Source organism: Propithecus coquereli, unplaced genomic scaffold (genome assembly GCF_000956105.1).
Source record: "Propithecus coquereli isolate 6110/MARCELLA unplaced genomic scaffold, Pcoq_1.0 Scaffold42, whole genome shotgun sequence".
In the NCBI taxonomy this organism is placed as follows: domain Eukaryota; kingdom Metazoa; phylum Chordata; class Mammalia; order Primates; family Indriidae; genus Propithecus; species Propithecus coquereli.
The window spans coordinates 1,018,754-1,030,277 of record NW_012149952.1 but is presented as its reverse complement, the minus strand read 5'-3'; positions in this window follow the sequence as shown (position 1 = coordinate 1,030,277).

Sequence of the window (11,524 nt, the reverse complement as noted above, 5' to 3'; positions counted from 1 at the left end):
CTGTCCTAGGGGGTGTAGCTGCTTCCTGCAGTTGCTAGTCTCGGGGTACTCCCTATGGAAGATTGCACTTTTACAAAAATGACCACAGCAATATTTCAGGTCCTACGTGCTCTTTCAGAACCTTGTCACTCTTCCCCCCTCTCCCCTTGAACCTGGCCGAATAGAATATGGCAGAAGATTGCTGCATGACATCCACAGCTACGTCGTAAGGGCAGGATGGCTTCTCTCCCAGGACGCTCACCAGAGTGCATCTAGCGCTGAGTAACAATTCGCCACAGACCTAGAGGCTTAACATACCACCCAGGTGTACACACCCACTAGGATGGCTGCTATAAAACTCAAAAAAAAAAAAAAACAAGAAAATAACAAGGGTTGTCAAGGACATGGAGAAATTGGAACCCTTGCGCACTGTTGGTGAGAATGTAAAATGGTGTAGCTGCTATGGAAAACAGTATGGCGGTTCCCCCAAAAAATTAAACATAGAATTACAACATGATCCAGCGATTCCACTTCTGGGTATATATGCAAAATAATTGAATGCATAATCTTGAAGAGATATATGTATGTTCATGTTCATAGCAGCATTATTCACAATAACCAAGAGGTAGAAGCAACCTGAGTGTCCATCAATGGATGAATAGATCAGCAAAATGTGATCTATCCATACAATGATAGATCACATTTATTCAACTCTATAAAGGAAGGAAATTCTGACACCTGGATGAACCTTGAGAACATTATGTTAACCTAGTCATTAAAGGACACTTACGTGAGGTATCTAGAGTAGTCAAATTCATAGAAACAGGAAGTAGAATGGTGGATTCCAGGAGCTAGGAGGAGGGAAATGGGAAGTTGTTGTTTAATGGATATCAGTTTTGCAAGATGAAAAAGGTCTGGAGACTGGTTGCACAACAATGTGAATACCCTTAACACTACTGAATAGTACACTTAGAAATGACTAAGGTGGCAAATTTTATGTTGTGCATATTTTGCCACAATTAAAAAAAATTAAATAAGACTCATTTATCATCTCACAGTTCTGTAGATCAAAAGTCTGGTGGGTTTGCTGCATTCTCTGGTGAGGACCTCTCAAGACCCAAGACCAAAATCAAGAGGTTGGCTGGGCTGGGTTCTTCTCTGGGACTTGGTGTCCTATTCCAAACTCGCTTGGGTTTTTAGCAGAATCAGTTACTTGCAGTTATAGGACTTAGGTCCCTACTTTCTTGCTGGCTCTTGGCTGGGGTCACCCTCTGCCCCTAGAGGCCACTCTCAGGTCCTTTCTACATGGCCTTCTCCAAATTCAAGCCAACGATGATGCATCAAATCCTTTTCGTGCTTCAAATCTAATTTCCCCTTCTGCTAGCAGCCAGAGAAAACACTGCTTTTATAGGGCTCACGTGAGTAGATGAAGCCCACCTAAAATAGTCTCCCTTTTGATGAACTCAAACTTAATTAAATTGGTAACGATAATGACATCTGCAATATTCTCTTTGCTATGTAACATAACATCATGTGGGTATGGTATTCCATTATATTCATAGTCCTGGGGGTTAGGGTGGAAATCTTGGGAGGTCATTTTAGAATTCTGCCTACTACTAACCAAGACACCATGTTGTAAGGAAGTTAAAGCACACAGAAGAGGCCGGGCACGGTGGCTCACGCCTGTAATCCTAGCACTCTGGGAGGCCGAGGTGGGCGGATTGTTTGAGCTCAGGAGTTCGAAACCAGCCTGAGCAAGAGCGAGACCCCATCTCTACTAAAAAATAGAAAGAAATTAATTGGACAACTAAAAATATATAGAAAAATTAGCCGGACATGGTGGCGCATGCCTGTAGTCCCAGCTACTCGGGAGGCTGAGGCAGAAGGATTGCTTGAGCCCAGGGGTGTGAGGTTGCTGTGAGCCAGGTTGACGCCATGGCACTCACTCTAGCCAGGGCAACAAAGCAAGACTCTGTCTCAGAAAAAAAAAAAACAAAAAAAAAACACACAGAAGAGCTACAAGTTCAATTCCTCCTCCCATTTACAGAAGAGTCCATGTTTTCCTTTTATGGGAACAGACTGACAGGAGCAGTAGGGGGCTCCCTGCCCAGAGTGTTGTCATAGATACCAAGATGGCCACATCCCCCATCCTACATGCTCTTTTGCAGCATGACCTTGCCACTCCCTCAAGAGTTGGAATCTATTTCCTCAGCCTCTGAATCTGAGCTGGCCTTGTGACTTGCTCTGGTCTATAGACTGTAGCAGAAGTGATGCTATGCCCTTCTTGGCCTGTGTCTTAAAAGCCTGGCAGTTTCCACTTCTTCCTTCTAAGAAGCCAGCCACCCTGCTGTAAGGAAGCTCAAACTAGGCTACCTAGTGGGGAGAGGCTGTCCCTAGAGGATGATAGGGTATCTTCAATATTCCAGTCCCAATCAAGCTTCCAGATGCACGCAGCCACATTCCTAACCTCAGCATTCACCACGTGGAGCAGAAGAACTGCCCAGCTGAGCTCAGTCAACCACAGAATCATGATAAATAACAAATCATTGTTTTAACCATGAAGTTTTTCCTTTTAATTACAGTTTTTAAAAAGTGTAAAATTTACCCTGTTAACCATTTTTAAATGTACAGTTCAGTAGTGTTAACTATATTCACGTTGTTCTGTAACAGATCTCTAGAAATGTTTTCATTTTGCAAAACTGAAACCCCATATCCATTCAACAACAATTCCCCATTTTTCCCTCCTTGAGCCCCTAGCAACTACCATTCTACTTTCTGTTTCCATGATTTTGACTACTCTAGATAACCCATATCAGTGAAATCATACAGTATTTGTCCTTTTGTAACTGGTTAAGCCACTATGTTTTAAGCTGATTTACAATAACTAAAACAAATGTTGCATCAGATGTTAAACTCATACCCTCCACTACACCTAGCCTTTGTCCTGCATGGCTAGGAAAAGCTACAGTGGCTGGAACCAAGGCAGCAAACATGGGAGGGCAAGAATAAGTCTTGCTGTGCCTCGGGCCGGTTTCTGTCCTCATGGGCACTCACCTGTGATGCCTGCTGTCTGAAGGCAGTAGTTCCTATCTTCCGGGCATGGGAGAGGATCACAATGATAGAGGTCTGAGCAGGTGAAACAGATGGTAGCCTTATCCTTGTCGTGGGTCACAGTTGCATGGGGACCTGGGGAGAGAGGCAAATGAACTGACTGGAAGACAGCCAGTGTGTGTTCATGTGTGGGGGGAGGGAGGGGTAAGTTTCCAGGCATATCAATATGTGCCATCAGTGTGCAAAGCCGCCTTTGTGTGTACACGTCTGGATGATGCCAGTTGTGTTAGAAAGCACGCAGGTCTGTTTCTGTGTATGCATGTCTGCCTGTGCACGCCTGTGTTGAATTGTCTGTGTGCTTCTGAAACTCTCTGCTGGAGGGTGGGGATGTTTGTGTGTGTAACTCAGCAGGACTCTGTCTGTATGAACAGATATGTGTGTTTAATGTGTATGTGTATAAGGCTGGTTTTGTGGGTCTGTGTGTGTTCTGTGGCTGGGTGTGTCTGTGTTTCCAGCAAGGTTTGGGGGTGCTTGGATGGATACATATATATATATATATATAAAAAATCATACAGATGTGAACATTTATGAATGTTAGTAACGCGTTTCAGCATGCCTGTGTATATTTTGTGATTTTGTATATTTGGGTGTGTGTGTACCTGTCTCTTTCTCAGGCCGTGTGTGTGGATCTGAGAGCCTATATGTCCGTGTATGGACATGTTATGTGTCTGTATGCACAGGGATTATATATGCAAAAATTCCACGTCCCATGTTCCTGTTGTTAGTAATCCTATTTTCCCCTTTTCCTTTCTATATTGTAAATTTTGAGCTCCTGAATCCACCTTTTTTTCTTCTTTGTGATAATTAATTCTATCCACTCCTTAGTTTGGAAAAGGGAAACTCTTCGCAGCCAGAAATTTGCAAGAGCTGAGGTGGAAATGTTTCTGCTTTGCCTGCAGATTTAACACACGGACCCTCTTCTGCATCACAGAACGTTCCTTGCTGGTGTGGTTTCTAATAAAGACGTCTCCACAGCTCTGGAGCTGAGAGAATGCTGCTCTGTCCAGGGAAAATTGCCTTTCTCTCCTCTAAAATGTCTATAATTCTGTTCAGCCAAATTGCTCAATAAGCTGTCGCCCCCGTAAATATGATTTCAATTAGCATTTCTCTCTTCTGGAAGACAAAAATTATTGTGAGTGTCCTTTTTGTTAAGCCAAAAGATGACTAGTGGCAAATCTGTCTGCTTTCACAAGCAAGGAAGTGAAGAAACGAAAGAAAAAGGCCATCAGATTTCTTATTTAAACAGAGTTCAGATCTCTAATCTCGCATCACAGTATGTTCATGTTTAGAAACTCATGCACCTCTGTAGATGTGTTTTGGGTGCTGGGATATAAATGCAGATGTTTGTGGAAGGGCGGGTATGTGCCAATGAGTTTTCTGCTTCTGCATGTGTCAGGTGGTGTGCATGTGGGCATATGGGTAATTGTATTCCTTGGAGCATTATGGTGGAGCATGGAGGTACCCTGGGAACACATAGGGTTGGGAAGAGCATATGGGGTCCAGGGAGAATGGACAGGGTAGGGTTTCGGGAAGGCAGGGTTCGAAGCACCTGTTGGTGTGGGAGGAGCCAGGTAGTTCCATTCAGGCTTGGCAGTGAGACGAAATCCAGACTCCTCAGGGCCCAGGGTGGCATTCACGTGCAGGCGGCAGACCTCTGGTGTAGCACAGCCCTTCAGGATTTGGGGACCCCCTGCAAGAACAAGAGGACACTGCAGGAAGAGGCTCCAAGCCCAAACCTCTCACCTTAGTGTCTGTCTATCTCTGAAGGTTCTCATCGCTCCTGGCAGCCTCTCAGCAGTTCTATATGATGCATTTTCAACTCTACCTGGTCAGTTTTTATGACCTATTGCTACCTGTTCATTTTTGTGATTCTAAATTTATTCCTTCAAATGTATCACATATAGTTACGCTGTGCTCTGTAGCTGATAATTACAACAGCTGAGCTGCTCACAGGTCTGCAGCTGTGATTTGTTGTTTCTGCTATCTTTCTGACGCTTTGTTTCCTTGTGCGTCTCTAAGCTCCGATTGTGAGCTCATCTTTGGTTGGTGTTTATCTGTGGGAATCCTGGGAGCTTTTCTCTGGAGAGGATTTGCTTTCGCTTCTATTAGGAGCCAGGAAGTGCTACCAATCAGGGTAGCACCAATCCTCCTTCCAAGGTCCCTGGCTTATGTGGGAGACTAGGGGTCAGCTCCCTGATGACGCTGCTGGCCCAAGACCTATTTACCCAAATTAGGCTCTCATCAGCATCATCCGCAGTGCCTTTCGCGTTTGCTTAGTGCTCTTATTCTGATTTCTGCTCACATTTTTTGGTTTGTTTAGGGACCCTTGAAAGTTTTCCTAACTTCCTGCAAGCCCTAAAATATTTCCATATAGGATCTGGTTCATCTGCAAACAGTGGCATACCAAGGATGGGTGGCGAGTGGGAGCAGTCCATCCTGGGAACATACCATCAGGGGGTTTATTGTCTGTAAAGCATTTTTTTAAAATAATAAAATCAACTAAAAGTCAGTCTGCTTTTTATTATAACCATATGTCAGCAATTCTAAACAATGTCAGTGATAAAATACTCCTCTACACCAGGGCGAACCACTCTCTCCATTTCTCTCACCCCCTCGCCTTCCCAGTATGCCACCAATTAGAGCAGGAAGACTTTGTAGAGGATCTAGTTCACATACTGCCAGGAGCAGGAGCCTAGGCCATCTCTCTCTGTCCCTTTGTTGGCTTCATAGTTAGTCTATCCTCTGGTCAGTGTAATTCTATTCCTGAGCCTTTTGCTGAAAAAGCCTCTCCTCCAACCACTTGCAAACACGTAGTGGTGACTTTAAAATACCTCTGCAACTTCTCTGATACATCAACTAATAGGGTCTGTGCCTTTCCCCCTTGAAACCAGATGGATTTTTGAGACATTTCAACCCATAAAGCATGGTAGAAGTAACAGTATGTGACTTCCAAGGCTAAGTCATAAAAGACCAGGCAGCTGCCACCTTGTTTGCTGGATGAAGCCTTCACCACCATGTAAAGAGCCCTGAGGCAGCCATGATGTGAGGAAGCCCAATCTAACCAATGCAGAGAGACCACATGGAAAGGCCCTGACTCTACATGTATTCGAGAGAGGCCCAACAAGTGCCTAGCTGTTCCTGGCCCTACAGTTCCAGCTCCAGCACATGAGAGGCCCAGAACTCTCCAGTGGAGTTCATCTGATCCTCTAGAAATTATAAGAGATAATAAAATGATTGTCATTATAAGCCACTCAGTTTGCAAGTGATTTGTTGAATAGCAATAGATAACCAGAACACACAGCAAATGAACCTCAACCCTTATTTGTGCAGGTAGGAGGGAGACCTGCCACGCAAATGACCTCCTGAAGGGAGCCCTTACCTCTACTCTATGTCCCATTGAGGGTGACACATGCAGTCTGTTTCCCAGTGCAGTTCATGACAGAAAGGGAGTCACACGGGGCCGACTTATTCCCAGAACAGTAGTGACACTTCATGGTGTTGGGCTGGGCCTTGGGCCCTGCGTCTGGTGGGAGTGGGTGAAGTCAGGGTGGGATGGGGGCTGAGGACCCCACAGTCCTCCTTCCCCCACCGGGCCTCTGTTCTCCTGCCCTCCCTCAATCGCTGCCTCCCTCCCTTCTCATAATCCAGATCATTGTTCTCCAGAGTGGGACCAGCCTGGTGGCAGCTGCCTGGTGGCAGGCTGCCTTCCAGCCCCTGAAGATTTATTTTGAGGAACAGCAAATAGAATGGATGGTGGGGCTGACCCCATACTGTTCATTTGTCCTAAAGAATCTTCAAGCTGGTTCCCAAGTGTTCTTTTACTCTTTAGCACCAACTGTATACCAGGCACTATTCTAGGTCCTGGAGACCCAGCAGTGACCACAACAGGAAAGCCCTTCCTTAGAGACCTTGAATTCCAAACGTTACTAAAAAGCAATCCTGTTAGTTCAACATTTTGCGGTGTTCTGCAAAAGAGTAGAACTCTGCCTTCCGTTTCTCCACCACCTGATTAATTTGAGAGCTTTTTTAGAGATCCGAAACACTTAAGAGGAAGCCATTTAAGTGCATGTTTCCTGATTCAAAAACTAAGCCATGAATCACTTTAATATGGTCTCATATTGCAACACTGGCAGACACAGAGAAGTAGACTAAAGAAAACATCACTACAGAGCTGTGCTAACACGTGGCCACTGGCCACACGTGGCCATTGAGCACTTGAACGTGACTGATTCCCTTTGAAACGCGCCACGAGTGCAAAATCTTTGAGTAGATTTCAAAGGCCTAGTATGAAAAAAAGAATGTAAGATATCTCCTTTGTTGAAATAACAGTTTAGCTGCATTACCTTAAATAAAACATAGTAAAATTAATTTCATCAATTTCTTTTTACTTTTTTTTTTAAGAGACAGAGGTCTCACTATGTAGCCCAGGCTGGCCTCAAACTCCTGGGCTCAAGCTATCCTCCTGCCTCAGCCTCCAGAGTAGCTGGGACTACAGGCTCGTGCCACTGAGCCTGGCTTGCTTTTTACTTTTTATGTGGCTACTAGAAAATTTTTAATGACATACATGGCTCACATTATATTTCTACTGGACAGCGCTGCAATTGGGCTGCTATAAAATGACATTTACTGGAAGTACTTTGGTGTGGTTCCTTCAATCTTTCTTTATATATAGGAGTGATTTTTTAATGCAGTTTTACTCATACCTAGCATTTTATATACTGAACACCATGCCCACCTCTCAGTTTGGACCAGGAGGTTCTATTTTGTTGAGATACACAATTTAGGAGGAGGGAAAACCCAGTAGTTAGAAAAAATGGCTACATCCCCCCATGGCTACATCTGCCAAATACAAATTTCTTCTCTGAAGAAATAATCCAGCAACAAAAAGTGATCTTTATCAACCCCCAGGGCCAGGTCTAGGGTGACGCTGCCTAGGCCACCAAATTTAAGGAGGTGCCAACTCTCAGCGTTGTGCAAGTGCAGGGTTGGCGCCTGAGAATGCGTGCCTCCTTAAACCTGGTGCCCCAGCCTCCTGGCTAGGTTCGCCCTAGACCTGGGCCTGTCACCACCTGTAACATTTCTTGTTCTGCTTGACTAGCCTTTAGAGGGAGCCCCTCTCCTAAAGAGAAAAAAGGAGTTCTGGGCTTGTCTCCAGTCCCCTAGTAATTTAATAAGCACAGCTACGAAATATGGAGTGCCTACAATAGGCCAGTCTAGGGGATGCACGTTCTATAAAACCTACTTCACACCCATTTTGCAGATGAGAAAGCTGAGGTTCTCCTTGTTGCCCTCATCAGCCAGACAGAGCTGCAGAGCCGGAAATTGAAGCCAGGTCCCCATGAGCCCCCCACCACCCTGTGTGGGCCCCAGGTCCTTCCCAAACCTTGTCCAGAAATACTGCTGCAGTTGTTTTCACAGCAGGCTGTGCTGACCCAGACACTTGAGTTCGGGCCATAAGTCAGGGCGTAGACACCTGCTCGGCATTCCCCAGGGGCCACACATGACCCATTCTCAATGACAGTTCCATTTTCTGGGAATAGAGATCAAGGACAGGAGATTAGAGCATCCTCATCCCAAGCCCTCCCGCACCTTTACCCCCTCTGTAGCAATCCCCAGAGGCCGATCTAGGGTCTCCGCTGGTGTTCATTCCCCCCTGCCCTCCACCCCTGCGGCACCGAGCTGAGCTGTGAGGCAAAGTTTGCAGCCTCCAGTCCCAGGACGGCCATCCATGCCTCCTCCCTGACCCCTGCCTGCCCCCTTTGTCCATCCTCTCTGCCCCCCACCCGGTCCCCCACTCGGTCCCCCACCCAGCTGCATCTGGCTTAACAAGCAGAAGTCCTGGGCGGAAGGACAAGTTATTTCTGTGCAGTTTCTCAGCAAAGAGCAGGCTGGGCATGCCTTGGAAGTCCCTGTGGGGAGAGAAGAGGGATCAGATCCTGCAGTTTGAGGACAAAGAACTCACACATGTGCACACACACACACACACACACACACACACACACACACACTTCAAGAATAGGACTGAGGGCTGGGGTGGGAGAGTTGTTGGGAAAAAATCGAGGAACGTGTTCCCGGAGGAGTGTGGGTGGCATCCCGTGGGCCGAACAGCAAGGGCAAAGGTTTGGAGGTGGGAACCACAGAATCTCCAAGCGGGAGCTGCTGGCAGCTTCCATCTGATCCGCCTAGAACTCTCTCCAACCGATGTCTCCCTCCAAGCCCAGACCCGAGCAGACAGAAGAGGAACTTCCCTCCCTAGAGGGGGCTGAGGGGAGTCCCATCTGTCCAGCCGCCTTCTTGACTTTCGGAGAGGCCCTGAGGCTCTTTCGAGAAACCTCGAGGCTCTAGGAAGCACAGTCTAGAAACTGCTGACCTTATCCCACACCTTCCTATTATAGATGAGGAAACTGAGGCCAGAGGGGTTTAGGGTCTCATTCACGATCACACAGGGAGGTCCTGGTTAGCATGCGGCCGCTTAATTCCTAACCCAGGCAAAGGTGGGGCAACATCAGACCCGAAAGGGAGACGGACAGGCAAGATAAGTAATAATAATACACGCTTCTGGGTGTCAGTAAGAGCTCACCCTCAAATAGGGCTACTGTGCTGAGCCCTCAAACATATTCATTCAATTAATGCCCTCAACAACCCTCTGAGACAGCAGCATCATCACCATTTCACAGATGGGGAAACTGAGGCAGAGAGAGAGAGAGAGGTTAAGTGGCTTGCCCGGAGTCACACAGCTAAGAAGTGGCAGAGCCGGGATTAGAAGCCAGGCAGCCTGGCCCCAGAACCATGTTCTCAGCCACTCTGTTCTGCCTCTGCTAGACCATGAGCCCAGGTGGAGGCTCCTGGGCTCAGACCCTGAAGCTGGACTCCCACCACCCCCAGGACCTTGGGCCCACCCTCTCCCTCTCTGAGGGACCAGAGCGTGCTCACCTGCTGGGGTGGCCAGCGCCCCCAGGAGCACCAGGGCAAGGAGGAGCCAGAGCATGGTCCAGGCCAGAGAGGAGGAAACAGGACAGGAGTGCCCTTGCCTTTTATCCAAGAGCCTTGGCTAGGGTGGCAGGCCCGGAAGAGAGAGCAAATAGTCTGAGAAGATAGCAGCTCCACCTGCCATCATGGCCACTGGGACACCATGCAAGGAAGGGAGCTTAGAGAGCACCAAGAGGGGAAACTGAGTCATCAGAGGCACATGCGAGAAGCCTGAGGCCAAAGAAGGACGGTGGATGGCCAGGCGCTGTGGCTCACGCCTGTAATCCTAGCTCTCCGGAAGGCCGAGGCAGGAGGATCGCTTGAAGTCAGGAGTTCAAGACCAGCCTAAACAAGAGCGAGACCCCGTCTCCACTAAAAATAGAAAGAAATTATCTGGACAACTAAAAATATATAGAAACAATTAGCCGAGCATGGTGGCGCATGCCTGTAGTCCCAGCTACTCGGGAGGCTGAGGCCGGAGGATCGCTTGAGCCCAGCAGTTTGAGGTTGCTGTGAGCTAGGCTGACGCCACGGCACTCTAGCCCGGGCAACAGAGCCAGATTCTGTCTCAAAAAAAAAAAGAAGGACGGTGGACATGTTGTTATTATTATTACTCTACTATTAATAGGCTGCCTGGTCACTCCATACAGCTATTAACTCACTAAGTCTTTACAATAGTCCTACAAGCCATTATCATTAACCCCAGGAGGGATGTTCAAAATATTTGACCACGAGTCAGTATAGGCCAAGTTACTGGCAGTAACAAAGTCTGCCCATCCCGGTGGCCACCATGGCCCCAGGGTTTCCCTTGTAGTTTCTGGAACATGGGGATGTCTGGGAAGTCCTGGAGACGCCATGGGGCACTCAGGGTCTCGAGGCAGTGGATCTTGACCAACCAAACCTGGACAACCAGTACAGTTGAAATCAGCCCTGAGTTTCCCTCTTTTACGGAGAATGAGACTAAGTCACAGAGCAGTCAAGACCCTTATTCGGGGACCCAGAGTGAGGACATGTGAACCCAGCACAACTGGCATGTGAACCAGGCCTCTCTGAGTTGCCCACCAGGCTGCACCAAGAGGAGAACCTGCCTGCATCGCCCTCCTGCCCCTGACGGGGCCACCTTGGTTTCCACATGCGTTCAGTGGGAATAAGTTTGACTTCGACTTCATGAGGCCTTCCAGCCCCAGTGCTGGGCACATCTCTGTAGAAGTCACTTTTTTGTGTGATTGGACTCCCCAGTCGCTTCTCCTTTGAGGTGTAACTCTGGGGATGGCCCTTTCCCTATTTGGGGTCTAGTGTGCTCATCTGCTAAATGGGTATAACTCGGGGCCTGGGTTATAGTACGTGCTCAATAAATGGAGGCTCAGTCAGCAGTGGAGGGATGTGTAGTAGGGATGTTCAGGCTTCAAGGAAACCACACACACCTCTAGAGGAGGGATGAGCACCTTTGGAACCAGACAGCCTG